At 39.1% G+C, this 16,492-nt stretch overlaps 1 pseudogene; it reads left to right on the top strand.

Moving 5' to 3' along the window:
* LOC142165807 (uncharacterized) overlaps window positions 1-9,717 on the top strand; it is a 34,471-nt pseudogene extending 24,754 nt beyond the window's left edge.
* The last annotated feature ends 6,775 nt before the right edge of the window (window positions 9,718-16,492 follow it).

Genomic DNA, 16,492 nt, shown 5'->3' with positions numbered 1-16,492 from the left:
ATTTGAGGAAGTTCTTCAATAGACTGCGAAGATACAACCTGAAACTAAACCCCGCAAAGTGCGCATTTGGGGTTCCAGCTGGGAAATTGCTTGGGTTTATTGTGAGTCGTCGAGGAATAGAACTGGATCTATCGAAAGTCAAAGCCATTGAGTAACTACCACCGCCAAAGAACAAGAAGAACGTGATGAGTTTTTTTTGGGAAGGCTTAATTACATCAGCCGATTCATAGTATAGTCCACAGTTATCTGTGAGCCAATCTTTAAGATTTTGAAGAAGGACACCGCCACCAAATGGACCGATGACTGCCAAAAGGCCTTCAACAAAATCAAAGAGTATATGTCAACGCCACCGGTGTTAGTCCCGCCCGAGCCAGGTAGACCCTTATTACTCTATCTTGCAGTATTGGATGGAGCATTCGGCTGCGTTCTGGGACATCATGATGAAACGGGGAGGAAGGAGCAAGCCATTTATTATCTCAGTAAGAAGTTCACCCCGTACGAGGCCCGGTTTTCTCTATTGGAATGCACCTGTTATGCTTTGACTTGGGTAGCTCAGAAGCTGAGACATTACTTCTGTGACTATACTACATATCTCATATCGAGGATGGATCCTTTGAAGTACATCTTTCAGAAGCCCATGCCCACCGGCAAGCTAGCCAAGTGGCAAATCCTATTGAGTGAGTTCGACATTGTTTACGTAACTCAGAAAGCAGTCAAGGGATAGGCACTGGCAGATCACCTTGCTGAAAACCCCATGGATGGAGGATACGAACCCTTGAAAATGTATTTTCCTGATGAGGAGGTATCATTCATAGGAGAAGACATTGCGGAATCCTATGACGGTTGGAGAATGTTCTTCGACGGAGCAGCAAACTTCAAAGGAGTTGGCATAGGAGCAGTCCTAATATCAGAAACCAGCCAGCATTATTCGGTGTCTGCCAAACTCAGGTTCCCTTGCACCAACAATATGGCCAAATATGAAGCCTGCATCTTAGGACTCAAAATGGCCATTGACATGAACGTTCAAGAGCTGCTAGTAATTGGAGATTCAGACTTACTTATACATCAGGTACGAGAAGAATGGGCAACCAAGAACTCCAAGATACTCCCTTATCTGCACCACGTACAGGAATTGAGAAAGAGGTTCACAAAGACGGAATTCCAGCATGTTCCCAGAATCCAGAATGAGTTCGTCGATGCATTGGCTACCCTATCATCTATGATACACCATCCCGACAAGAATTTCATTCAGTGAAAATCCATAATCAGCCAGCTTACTGTGCCCATGTTGAAGAGGAAGCAGACGGAAAGCCTTGGTTTCATGATATCAAGGAATATTTGGCAAAAGGAGAGTACCCGGAGCTTGCTAATCCCACTCAGAAACGCACACTTCGGAGATTGTCCAACGACTTCTTTCACAACGGAGGAATCCTGTATAGGAGGACTCCCGATTTAGGATCATTAAGATGTGTCGACGCAAAGGAAGCATCCATGCTACTAGAGGAAATTCATGCTGGGACCTGTGGTCCACATATGAACGTTTTGTCTTAGCAAAGAAGATACTTCGGGCCGGTTACTTTTGGATGACTATGGAAATAGACTGCATCCAGCATGTCCGGAAATGCCACCATTGTCAGATACATGCAGACATGATAAAGGTACCCCCCAAGCGAGCTCAACACAACAAGTTCACCGTGGCCATTCGCCGCTTGGGGAATGGACGTTATTGGACCAATCGAGCCTGTTGCTTCCAACGGACATAGATTTATCCTGGTAGCCATCGACTATTTCACCAAATGGGTCAAAGCAGCATCTTACAAAGTAGTGACTAAGAAAGTCGTGGCAGACTTTGTCCGCGACCGCATCGTTTGTCGATTCGGAATTCCAGAGTCAATCATTATTGATAATGGCTCCAACCTGAATAGTGACTTGATGAAAGATATGTGCGAAACTTTCAAGATCAGACACAAGAATTCCACAGCCTACATGCCTCAGATGAATGGTGTTGTTGAAGCTGCCAACAAGAATATCAAGAAGATATTGAGAAAACGATAGAGAAGCATAAACAGTGGCACGAGAAATTATCATTTTACTCTACTGGGGTATCGCACCACAGTCCGCACATCAACCGGGGCAACTCCTATATGCTGGTTTACGGTACAGAGGTTGTCATTCCCGATGAGGTAGAAATTCCTTCCATAAGGATCATACATGAAGTTGAGCTCGACGACGCAGAGTGGGTGAAAAGTCGTTATGAGCAACTAGCCCTTATAGATGGAAAGAGAATGAATGCAGTCTGGCATGGTCAACTCTATCAGAACAGAATGTCCAGAGCCTTCAACAAAAGAGTCATACCAAGACAGTTCACACCGGGACAGCTGGTGTTGAAGAAGATTTTTCCGCATCAAGATGAAGCCAAAGGGAAGTTCTCTCCCAACTGGCAGGGCCCATACATGGTTCACCGAGTTTTTGACAGGAGGAGCCCTCATACTTGCAGAAATGGACGGAAAAGTCTGGCCAAAGCCGATCAATTCAGATGTGGTCAAGCGTTACTATGTGTAATCTTTATGCTTTCCTTATATGATATAAATTGAACTGTGCCTGACCTGATTCCCGTTTAAGTGAGGATACGTAGGCACCCCTATGGGTTCGATCTATGGGTTTGGCCAAAATTCAATAAAAATTCCATCTCCCCCCGCAATTGGAAACTGGGCAGAATTTTGAGGAGGACCCTCAAAATTCCGAAATAATTTCAGCCGATCGCCGCACGAGCAACAGTCAGAAACGTCAACCCATCAAACTGGGGCAGAATTTTGAGGAGGACCCTCAAAATTCCGTAATAGTAGAGTTTGCAATGTCCTGAACTACGTCACAGTCGTTGGTTCATCTAAAAGCTATTTTTTAATTATACTTTTACAAAATCATGCATGTTTATTATTGAAACTGCTTTGTTTAGCAACGCTACCCCAATAATACAGACGGTATCACCAGATCAAAGCCGAACGAGTCAAGCAAAACCCAACGGGGATATGAGCTAACCTTCCCCCTTACAAAACTCACGATTTTTCTTTAGATGCAGGCACCAACGTTAGACATACTGTACGCCCATGGGACAAACATTATCCAAAACACGATTCACAAAACTGTTGCACTTACCAACATTTGCTATCAATACACACCAGTGATGTTCCATATGTCACAATGCTCCAAATAATCGCAATGCCGCAATCTGTTATCAGCCAAGAAAACTCTACTGTCAGTTGTTATCTTATTTCTTGCATAAGGCTATCATTCTGCCTTCCGAGACTAAACGCTGTCTCCATCTACATCCGCATTGCATAAGGCTACTATTCTGCCTTCCAATCTACATAAGGCTACCATTCTGCCTTTCGAGACTAAATGTTGTCTCCATCTACATCTGCATTGCATAAGGCTACCATTCTACCTTCCAATTTGCATAAGGCTACCATTCTGCCTTCCGACCTGCATAAGGCTACTATTCTGCCTTCCGATTTGCATAAGGCTACCATTCTGCCTTTCGAGGTTAAGTTCTACCTCATCTGCATTCGCATCTTTGCATAAGGTTATCATTCCGCCTTCCGAGGCTAAGCTCTGCCTCCAACTTTCTTCGAAACTAAGCATTATCCCAAGCATTATTTATCTCGCTTCTCTTACGGGCTAAGCTCTTCCCTTCAATTTGCAAGACTAAGCTCTGTATTGTCCGCATCATACTACTACATCCTTCACGGGCTAAAATAACGCCAACTCATCCAAAGGCGTCATCGTTCGGAGGCACCATCTTCATAGCCCGAGAACACCATGTCATGGCCTGAGGATCCCTTTCAATCTTTTGCATATCATTATTCAAAGGCACCATCTTCATAGCCCGAGAACATCATTTCATGGCCTGCGAATCCTTTATCATACGCTTCATGGCCCAGGACATCATGGTCTAAGGATGTCATCCTCATCGTCCGAAGACAACATTCATGGTCCAACGGGAATTTGCATCATGTTTAAATTTACGCACAATATATGCTCGTATTGCTTATTTGCAGGTAAGCCGGCTAGCAACGGCTATACCACCAGGAGTGATCCCTCTCCAGTTTCCTAGCCATAACAAACCTAACCATTCCCGTAAACTGTCCACTCACCCAGCCCTAGATATTGCGCCCGTTCTTGAAATGTCTTCATCGGTATACTCTGCAGGTGAATCCGGAACTACATACGGCCTGATTCCTGTGAAACCAGGGATATGTAGGCAGCTCAGAAGCCAGGGTGCGGCCTAACCTCTTCAAACCGTTTTGCTTGGTCAAAATTAGCCATCATTTCTTTAACTGAAAACTCTTTCATTCTTCCCGGGTAAAGAGGGGAAGCTGTTGATACACAATTTTTTCATATATATTTTCAATATGCAAAATACCTTCAAAATAGCATATATATATGCAAATATAAGCATGTCCAAGGTTTTATTATTTTTTCCATAATTTTAAGGTTTTTAATTGATTTATTTTCTCCCTTTTTACCCATAAAATCCCCAATAATTATTACTAAAATTATTTTTTTGATAGGTCATTTATTGGATTTCTATATTTATGCCAAAATATGGCTAAGTTAATTTTTACATATTTTTATAATTACATTTAGTATTTTTTAAAGCTGAATTGCACATAATTGCAATATTAGCCCCTTTTAAGATTTAATTATGTTTTATATGCATAAAATTGGATCGTGTATTTTTAAATTTCTAATTATATATTATAAATCCTTTTAGTTTTTTAAATTATTTTTCAGAAATTATCTACTATTTTTTATAAATCAAATAGGGAAAAACTGGCTATTTAAATTATAGGCAAATTGGCTTTCAATTATCGCCAAATTGGACCCCAATTCCCAGCCTAATTTATAATTAAAAACCCGACCCACACCCTATTAACCCATAACTGGAACCCACCTACCCCATTTAATCTCGACCGTTGATCTCAGATCAACGGTCCACGCCGTTTCTTTCCTTTTTTTAATCCAACAACCCCCAAACCCTACCACATTCTTTCATCTGTGCCGCCTCTGAATTCTCTCCTCCTATCTTCTCTCTCAGACACCCTCAAACCCTAATCACTGTCCACCTTCCCCAGCCACCTCCCTCACCGAAAACCATGGCCTCTCATCATCTCCTGGCCTCTGCTTCACCCCACACCGGTTTGACACTACCCTGAGGTCCTCAGGTAAACTTGGAGCGGTTCAACTCCTATCCATGGTCTTTCATGCCATTTCCTAGCCATCCATGGTTGTTCGAGTAAGATCTATGACTTTTCGGCTAAAACCGGTAACATTTTAAGGTCCTCTCATCTTCTCTGGGTTCTCTGAAACCCTAACTCTTGAGATTTTCCATTTTTCTTTAGATCTATCTTAGATCTAGGCATATCCATGAGTTTTTAACCGTTTTTTCTTCATCTCTACTAGTTTCCAAAAACCCCGGATTCGCTATTGTTCGATTCTTCTCAGATCTTTCTAGATCTGAGGTGATTCGAGTATTATTAAGCATTTCCCTTTAAAAACCTCCTGTTTTAACTAACTATTTTGAATTTTTAATCACTCTTCCTAACCTAGGGTTCATCCCAAGTTGTTTTTCAAAGGTTTTTCTGACTTCTAAGTGTTTGATTAATTATCCTTTCATCTTCGTAACTGATTTGTGCAAAAATATGAAATCCTAGTTGATTCTATGTGGTTCCTTCAAATCTGTGCCTCAATTTGGGGTATCTTTGTGGTACTAGTCGTGTTAGTTTACTCTATCTTTTGGACTTAAACATTTTTTCCTTGTTAAATCCAGTATTTTGTGGTTTTCCCCTAATTAATCTTTGTTAGAGTTCGAACCTACTTTTCCGGCTAAGTACTATATTTTCTTTGAGGTTTTACTTAGTCTAATATCTATTTTATGGGATTTGAGTAATTCTTTTCGGAAATCACTATTCTTTTGAAGGTTTTGCTGATTACTTTACCCTATTAAGATTCGTGTGCATAGATTATATTTATTTCCTTGTTTATGACTTTAATTGGTCATCACTGCCTTAATTGATTGCCTGTATAATTTTAGGATTCTTACTGACTCCTTATTTGGTATGATTTGGACTCCTTGCCTTAAATTAAACCTCTGTTGTTACCGTTAATCAATTACCCCTAATTAAGGGGGTATATTCCAAACCCCTTTAGGTGATTTGATTCTGTAATTCTGTGATTGTCTCTAATTGACTGGCTTCTGATTCTTTACCTTATTCGTTCTACTCCTAAAGTGCTATATATATACACTTTTGTTTTATCTCTTAACACACGAACAATAGTTGAGAATACGCACACCCACACTCAAACTCTCTCTTCTTTCTCTGTTACTTGTGCTAACTACTTGTATAGCCGGCTGAAAGCCAAGGCTAGACTGTGGAACTCTACTTGCTTTACTTTCTGCATTTTGCTTCCTTAACCCAATGTTCCTAGTTCAATTCTGAAACTCAACTCTATGTGCTCCATGTCTGTTAATCTGCATTAATTTAATGTCTTATGTATTTAATTGCTCTTCTTATTTATTGATTTATACAACATGCTTATGTTTTTCCTTCTCTTGTTCAAGTGTGTAATCATCATGTCGGGGTATCACTTGTCTTGCTTGATACTCGGCCAGCATGTCTACTTGAGTTCTTGTTTATTTTCCTCGACTAGTATGCCATGTTAGTATCATAGACTCCTACTATACTTGATTAACACTAAGTAGCATGACTAACTATGTGTAATAGACCCCTTCCTTGTAATTCAGCATGTCTACTGCATTCTTATATTTTTCTACTACTATTCTACCCTAACTCCCCAACCCCCAATACATTGTAAGCATGTGTTTGTGACACCCAGTCACTATGTGATCCTGAACCCTTCCCCCTAAAACTAATGAGTAACTCTGTTTAGCACCCCTTGATCTAATATTGTTAAGCTCCTGGCATGAACACTCTGTGATAGACTATTGTCGTGACTTTAATTTCTGTAGCACTTCTCTAGTGTTAACCTGTGTGCAAAAATACTTTCACATATGTACTATTTGTCCCCAATTCCTCCTTTTCCTATTGTGTTTGAACCATGTATGTTGATTTGGTCTTGAGTTGCTGGTTGTCCTGTTTCTTTTCTTCTCCAAACTGGTTTTTACTAAGGCAAACTCTTCTATTACTTTTTCCAAAACTTATTTCAAACTAATCATTGTCAAAATTGTTTCCAACTCAACTCTTTTAAACTTATGTCAAGCACTCTCACCTTACTCTTAGACCACTAGGTTCTGCCCCTTTTGTGTGAGCCTTGCCTTGGGACCCTTCCCTTTGAACTTGGACAGACAAAAGCTGGCCTTTCCACACTGCACTTACTATGTCTTGGCTATGAAATCTGAGTGTGAGCACTGCCCGGGATCCCTTGAGGTCCTTAGGGAACTCTAACACACCCCAAATATGAGAAAAGCTATGGAACAATCTTGGTACTTGAAGTGATTTATTACATAACTCAGGGAGGAAATCCTAATCAGGCTCCCTATAGTGTAACTTCTTATTTTTCATTTCTACTTATGTAATTCATTTCAATGTTGGTATGTAATTACCTGTTGTGAACAAGTATTGGGTTGGCTAGTAAAAAAGAGATGGGGTAAATATGCATGCTATAGTTGTTAAGGGTAGAAAACATGTTATTAGGTTTATATTCCTAATTGCGCAATAGAAACCATGCTTAGGACTCATACATGCATTAGAAATCATGCTCTTAGGTCCCCATGTTTATTGTTTTAGCATGTGCACCCTTACAAAATCATGTGTTAAAATCTGCTAATAACTAGCACTTTACCATTATGTTATGCACTGCCATGTACACTTAGAGATCCTGCCTTAGGATAAAAATAACGCTAATAAACATGTCATTTCCATATCTTCTGCATATTCTGAAAGTATGTAATACTTATGCATTTAGAAAAAAAATCCTGCACAGGTCCTACATATACATCATTCTGCATTTTTGTGCATTAGATATCATGCTTTTAGAATTGCATTCACATCCGCTTAGGCATATCTAGTTTAATTATTAAAAAGAATAGATTAACCCCGCTGGTAATAATTCCGAAATTCTGAACATTCAGAACAACAACACAATTCAAACAGTCTTCTCTAAGTAACTCTGATAACTGGAACACGATTTTACACCTAGGCAAGCCTTTAGGTGCTAAATTTGTCAAAACTGGAAACATGCTTCTTTATGTATGCTACTTAATTATCAACTGTTAAAATCAGTAGGGAAGCCTGATTCAGACTTCTTGTTTGAGTCATGCAATAAATCTAGCTCTGCCGTTGTCACTTAGATACCTTGTTAGGATCTGAATTTAGACCTTAACTATGTATGAGTCATGTTGTCTATGTGCATTACTTGTGTAGGCAAGCCTAAGTGGTATTGCTTCTCTTTTGTTACCAGGAGGCCGAACTGCACATTCAAGATTTGCGATCCCTCTACATTCAACTGAAGATTCAACATGCAATATAAAACAAGGTAGATCGGTTTGGGATGAGGCACCAATGATGCATAAATACTGTTTTGAAGCTCTTGATCAAACTCTTAGAGATATTCTAAGATTTAAAGATCCGTCAAATTTAGATCGGTCATTTGGAGGTAAAACAATTGTTCTTGGAGGTGACTTCGGACAAATCTTGCCTGTAATTACAAAAGGTACTAGGCAAGAGATTGTTCAAACAACTCTAAATTCTTCATATTTGTGGCCCCACTGTCAGGTTTTAAAGCTAACAACAAATATGAGATTGTAAGAAAATATATCTGATGCAGATTTTGATGATTTAAAAGAATTTTCTGATTGGATTTTGGCAATAGGTGATGGAAAGATTGGATGTTCCATTGATGGCTTTAGAAAGTAGAAAACCGGACGATATTCTCATATATAATTGTGATGATCCAATAGCTGGAATTATAGAAAGTACACAATCTGATTTCTTGAGACATTTAACTGATATAAAATACCTTCAAGAAGAGCAATTCTTGCACCAACTCTTCAGATGGTGGAATCGGTGAATGATTACATGATTTCTCTCAACAATAGTCAGAATAAATCATATTTAAGTTCGGATACAATTTGCATGTCTGATCATGTACTTACTTACATCTTTGGAACATGTACATACACCTGAATTCCTAAATAGTGTTAAATGTTCAGGTATTCCAAATCACTCTATCACTTTGAAGGTAGGTGTTCCTGTGATGTTGTTAAGAAATATAGATCAATCGTCAGGATTGTGTAATGGTACAAGATTGATCATCACAAGACATGAAAATCGGGTAATTGAAGCCAAAGTATTATCAGGAAATATGGATGGAGACAAAGTTTTTATACCAAGAATGACACTTAGTCCATTTGATGCAAGAATTCCTTTTAAGTTCCAAAGAAGACAATTTCTAGTCATTCTATCTTTTGCCATGACCATCAATAAAAGTCAAGGTCAATCATTATGTAATGTGGGATTATTTTTGAAGAAGCCTGTGTTTACTCATGGACAACTATACGTTGCACTTTCAAGAGTAACAAGTAGAAAAGTATTGAAGATCCTATGTTATGATGAAGATGGGAAAATAACAAATGAAGCTACAAATGTAGTGTATAAAGAAGTTTTCCGAAATTTAGAGGATATAGGTTTTGAATGAGTAAATATCAAATGAGCAGCAACAATGATAGGTTCAGTGTACATACTCAGTATATAGTTGCTCATACTACAGAGAAAGATAAAGCTGAATGAGGTAAATATTCTTCTAAATTTACTTTACTTTGATATATCCTGTTGTAGCTTAGTCACATGTACTTTGTTTGCTAAATTGTATTCTATATTTGCAGTCAATCAATTCAATTAAATTGTGGAGTTGCAAGAATATGGATTACCAACCATTATTTCCGTTCATTGACCGCTACTAGGTATGAAATATTACTTAGAAAGAATTTTATTAAAAAATATATAATAGGAGTAATACTATCGCTTATCAATCACAGCTCCAAGCTGCTGGGGAACTAAATATTTTTTAATCTGGCATCAAATGGGGCACTGGTTATTTCTTGAAATCCAGTTCCAAGCATAATCGCTTCTATATCCATGTTAGTCCCAATAGTTTTAAAGAATATTGAGAGTTAATTTTATTCTAAGTTTCTCCAACAACATATGTTTGTTAAATGTTAAACATTTAATTGTGCATTTTTTAAGGTTGGAGATCTAATAAAAGATCATGAGTGTTGGACAAGGCCAGAGGACATGAAAACATCACAAATTGTACTTCTGATAGATGAAAATAATCGTGGAACAGAGATTGTTGTTGAGAGGACTGACGTTTGGTTGTATTATAGAAGGTGGGCTTCATTGCTTATTTTAAGAAGTATGAGTTATGTCTTGATGTTGTTCTACATGAGCATGTTACAAATGATCGGGTATCTTTTCATCTCATACGTAGAAGATTTAGTAAAATAATTCAATGCATGATTTTGTTACAATGATTGTTGCTTTATACAAAGGTTGTGCAGAAAATTTTCATAACTGATTTCAACTACCTTTTTTTTCCTCCTCAATACAAGATGATTTACCACCTGTTAGTTCATTCTTGGTAATTTTTGTTCCTGAGGAGTGCAGAGAAGTTGTATCGTCTATGATTTTTGTAGCAGCAAAATTTGCCGACGTGTCAGAATTACGCCAACTAAGAATTGTCTGAGAGATTTGGAAATACCCTTGAATGTTATGTCAGTAAAGAGGTACTGACTCATCTTTTCACTGTCATAATATTTGTGCTTAAACTTATAACTGCAACTTTACTTTTTTCCTCTAGCTTTAAAAAACATCACAAATTTTCTTTCATGACAGTTTGTTCAAAACATAACTCAGAAGCTACAAAGGAGATGAAGCTTCAGTTGTTGCAAGACATAACATCATATTCTGGTAAATAATGTAATTCCAAGGCTTTAGAGGAGAAGCCTTATAATCCACTTGTATCAGAGCAAGTAAACCTTGCATGGAACCTCATAATCTCCTCTTTTCTTACATCAAAGCCAACTTGAATTGCTCTTTAAAAGTAAATTTGACCAGCTAAGAACTTATAGTAGTTTTATTTTTTAACATTCTCCTATCCTTTCAGTTTGGAGTTTCTATTTTCAATAAACATATCATTATATTTATCTTTGACTTGCCTATGCTCATTTTAAATATATTTTCCTATGCCTAACCTTATTTTATTTCAATACAAGATTTATTTATATTGACTGTTGCTTTATAGAAAGGTGGTTCGGGTTATCACTTGTTTTAAAAGTCAATTATGTGTTCTGAGGCCTTGAAAACCTCCTCTTGTCTCACCTTAATTTACGTGCACAGTCCAGACGTACATTCGGAACACTTTTATGTGAAAATTTGAGGAAAATGCTAATTTTTCCTTTAAATTTGAATTTAAGTTGACTTCGGTCAATATTTTGGGTAAACGGATCTGGAACCATATTTCCACGGGCCCAAAGGATCCATAGAAAAATATTGGACTTGAGTGTATACCTGGAATTGAATTCCGAGGTCCCTAGCCCGAGAAATAAAAAAATTGAAAGAAATTATTTAACTGAAATTATAAGAGTTTTTAAAAATTTAAATATGTTTGAATTTGATGGTATCGGGCCCGTATTTTAGTTCAGAGCCCGGCACAGGTTTAATATGATATTTAAGTTGTGCCTGTAAAATTTGGTAAGAAACGGAATTCATATGACGTGAATCGGACCCTCGGTTGTGAAAATGGAACTTTAAGAGTTCTTGAGATTTTTCTTTGATTTTGATGCTAAACTTGTAGTTCTAGGTGTTATTTTGGCGATTTGATCGCACGAGTAAGTCCGTATGATATTTTTAGGTTAGTATGCATGTTTGGTTTGGAGCCCCGAGGGCTCGGGTGAGTTTCGGATGGGGTTCGTGATGTTTTTAACTTATAAAAGCTGATGGTTTTTCTGCTACTGGTGCACAGTGAATTTGTTCTTTGTGTTCGCATGGCCTCACAGGCGAACACGTAAAGTAAATTTCTACAGGGGTTATTTTGTTCTTCGCGAACGCGAAGCTCTGGTGGGTTACCCTTCACGAACGCGTTCTGGCCCATGCGAACGCACAGAGTTAGTGGGCCTGGGGGAGGGGACTCGAATTGTTCTATGCGAACGCGGCCGTTTGACCGCGAACGTGATGGCCTATGAAGTCAAAGCTCCGCAAAAACGGGCCATCCGGTGCAAACACGAAGGCCATTTGGGCCTGACCCATGCGAACGTGGTAGGCCTATCGTGAACGCGATCAAGGCCTGCCCAGTTATACAAAAACAGTTTTAAAAACAGGCAGAACCCATTTCTTCATGTTTTTTGAACTACCAAGACCTAGAGGCAATTTTTTTCATACAAATTCATCCTAAAGTATTGGTAAAGAATTCTAAATTCTTCCCTTTCAATTACCCAATGTTTTTCATCACTTTTCAATCAAAAATCAAGAACTTTCATGGTTAAAATTGAGGGTTTGGGTAGAATTAGGAGATTTTGTAAAAATCGAATTTAGACCTCGATTTGGGATCGGATTCCGAAAGTAATTGCATATTTGGGCTCGTGGGTGAATAAGTAATCGGGTTTTGGTCTGAACCTCGAGTTTTGACCAAGCGGGCTCGAGGTCGATTTTTGACTTTTTGGGGAAAATGATAGAAAACCTATAATTTAGCATTGGAGTTGAATTCTTTAGCATTTATTGATGTTCTTAAATTAATTTGGGTTAGATACAAGTAAATTGGAGGCAAATCTAAAGGGAAAACGGTGCTTGAGGCTTGAGTTTGGCTGTGCAAGCTGAGGTAAGTGTTTGGTCTAACCTTAGCTTGAGGGAATAGGAGTTGTGGTCTTATTTGATATGTGCTAAGTGTCGAGTACGACGTATAGGTGTGGTGACGGTATATATACGTTGGTGTCAAGCCTGCTCGTGAGTTTTATACTATGGTTGTTATGACTCCGTTGTGTATTGTCCATGCTTAATATGATGATTATGAATGTTGAACAAGGCTTGTGAAAATATTCTTGGTAATTGACCATTATTGGGCATAGGCTCAAGTTGAGACTTATGTTGTGAAGCGATTGTGGAATGAGATGAGATATATTGTTGATTCCCTTACCAGGATGTTATTGTTTATGATATTGTTTTCCTTGCCAGAATGTTATTGCTTATGATATTGTTTCCCTTGCTGGGATATTGTTGTTATATTATTGTTCCCTTGCTAGGATTCTTTTATGATTGGTGTTGATTTGTATATTGGGATCGGGTTGCATGCCACAACAATATTATATGGGATCGGGTTGCATGCCACAACAATATTATATGGGATCGGGTTGCACGCTGCAACAAGGAGTAATAACGGAGGACAGGTGGGGTCGGGTTGTTCGCTGCAACAGTATTATATGATTAGGATCGGGTTGCACGCCGCAACAGTATTATATGATTGGGATCGGGTTGCAAGCCGCAACAAGAAAGAATAAAAGTGAATATTGATTCGTTACTGTTTTCCTTATTCTTACTAATATGAAATTTATGATGTTTCTTATGCTTCTCCTGAAATTCTATTAGTACTTGATATTCCTCGCCGCATGTTCACCCTCTCCATCTTTAACTACTAGTTTCCGTTATTATTATTTGCCGTATACGCTTTAACTGTACAGGTTTATTTGGTAGTCTTGTCCTAGCCTCGTCACTACTTCGGCGAGGTTAGGCTCGACACTTACCAACACATGAGGTCGGTTGTGCTGATACTACACTCTGCACTGTGTGCAGATCCCGGTGCTGGAGCTTTTGGACCATAGCAAGGTTGCTGCCTTCAGTCCAGCGGAGACCCAAGGTAGTCCTGCAGACGTCCACAGGCCTTGGCGGGGGGTTCTATCCTTTCCATTCTATTTTTATTTATTTTAGAGACAGACTTGTATTTTTTTCTATTCAGACCACTGTTTGTAGTATTCGTAGATGGTCCGTGACATTATGACACTAGTTCTAGGTAGAGTTATATTTTGGATTCTCATACTAGTATTTAGTTAAATTATCAGATTTCGTCTTCCGCATTTATTTTGTTATTATTATTATTCTATTGTTGATTACATGTTAATTTGAAATTGTTAAAAGGTTAAGGAAAAAGGGTAATAAAATCTATAATACTCAGCTTGCCTAGCTTCCACGAGTAGGCGCCATCACGACTCCCGAGGGTGGAAAATCCGGGTTGTGAAATTTTCATAACTGATTTCGGCTACCTTTTTGTTCCCTTCTCAATAAAATATGATTTACCACCTATTGTTTTGTAACTTAATTATATATCCACTGCTTTGCAGGTTTATAGAGCCATAATAAAACTAGTTATCCCAACCATCTTTCAGCGCACAAAAGCTACATAATTTCCTTATGGCAAGACAGGTATGCTCCTCATCAACTCTTTATCTTTCCAACCCACCTCGCCGAGCCTAAGGCTGTCACGACCCCAGTTCGCCCTCCGTGAACTATCATGACGGCACCTAGTCTCTACGACTAGGTAAGCCTAACAGATGCGGAAAAGAAAAAAATAATTGCGGAAAGAAAGTAATTAAAAACTGAGATCACAAAATGAAACAATGTTTAAGATGCCACCTGGCATATAATAGTACAAAATCTCAACCTAACACTCCCAAAAATCGGAACCCCATGAATCACAAGCTAAGAGTTTACATAAAAATCTCTAACTCCACAAATATCTATCAACAAGGAAAATACAGAAGGGCTATACTAGTACTGAGAATAGAAAGGGACTCTTCGGTCTACGGATGCGGCAGATATACCTCGAAGTCTCTACGAAAATGCCTCGCCTCAAGAATGATAAGACTGAGTAGAAGTACCTGGATCTGCACATGAAAAACATACACAAAAAGGGCATGAGTACACCACAGCAGTGCTTAGTAAGTGCCAAGCCTAACCTCAGTCGGGTAGTGACGAGGAAGGTCAGGGCCCTACTGAGGTTAAATATAATACGAGGTATAACAATATAGAAAAAACAAGACAGTATAATTAAGTACGTCAGTATGATGTAACACAGGAACAACAACAATTATGACAGAGTCAAGACAATCACGGAAAGGAATACAGCTCAATATGGAGATAACAACTAGGGATCTCTAGGTAGCCCAAGGATCTCTTAGTATATCCTCAATATGTGTCCCGTGGATCTCTCAGTATCCCGAGAATCTCTCAGTATAAATTATGGCTTAAATCCTCGAATTTGGGTTTTTAAAATCTGCTCAGGTATTTCCTTCTTCGCGAATGCGGAAGGACCCTCGTGTTCGCGAAGCACAACTCTGCTTGGGTCCAGTTTTCCTTCATCACGAATGCAATGCCCCGGTCATGAACGCGATGACCGATTTCCTCCTCTTACGCGAATGCAGGACCATCATCGCGAACGCGTAGGTATAAGACCTCCCAGTTTTGCGAACGCAAAGCATTAAACCTCCCCCAGCCCCAGCTCCTCTTCGCGAACGCAAAGACAGAAACCAGAACTGAGCTGCTGCAATTTTTCTGCAAATTTTCTAAGTCCAAAAATGACGCGTTGAGCATCCGAAACACACTTGAGGCCCCCGGAACCTCAACCAAACATGCCAGCCAATCCTAAAACATCATTCAAACTTGTTCCAACCTTCAGAACTCTCAAAACAACATTAAAACACCAATTTAACATCGGATTCAAGCCTAAGAACTCTAAAAACTCTCAAATTTTGCTTTCGATCAAAAAGTCTATCAAACCTCGTCCGAATGACCTGAAATTTTGCAAGCACGTCATATTCAACACTACGGAGCTACTCCAACTTCCGGAATTCCATTCCGACCCCGATATCAAAATCTCACTATCGAACCGGAAACTTCAAAAATTTAACTTTCGGCATTTTAAGCCTAAATGAGTTGCGGACCTCAAAAATACTATCCGAATACGCCCCTGAGTCCGAAATCACCCAACGGAGCTAACAGAACCGACGGAATTCCCTTCCAAGTCCGTCTTCACAATGCTCTGACTATGACCAAAATTCTAAAGCTTAAGCTCTCATTTAGGGACTAAGTGTCCCAAAACACTCCGAAACTCAAAACCAAACATCCCGGCGAATCAAAATAGCAGAGAAAAATATGGGGAAAGTAGTTAATAAGGGATCAGGGCATAAATTGTTAAAATGACCAGCCGGATCGTTACATCCTCCTACACTTAAACATTCGTTCGTTCTCGAACGAGCATAGAGACATATCTGAAGTAGTGAAAAGATGAGGGTAATGGTTGCGCATATCCTACTCGGTCTCCCAGGTCGCCTCCTCGACCGGCTGACCCCGCCACTAAACCTTTACTGATGTAATGTTCTTCGACCTCAGCTTTCGAACCTGCCTGTCCAATATCGCCACTGTCTCCT

This window comes from Nicotiana tabacum, chromosome 11, assembly GCF_000715075.1.
Source record: "Nicotiana tabacum cultivar K326 chromosome 11, ASM71507v2, whole genome shotgun sequence".
NCBI classification, from domain to species: Eukaryota; Viridiplantae; Streptophyta; class Magnoliopsida; order Solanales; family Solanaceae; genus Nicotiana; species Nicotiana tabacum.
The sequence above is the reverse complement of the archived record's forward strand: the minus strand, read 5'-3'. Positions and strand labels throughout refer to the sequence as shown.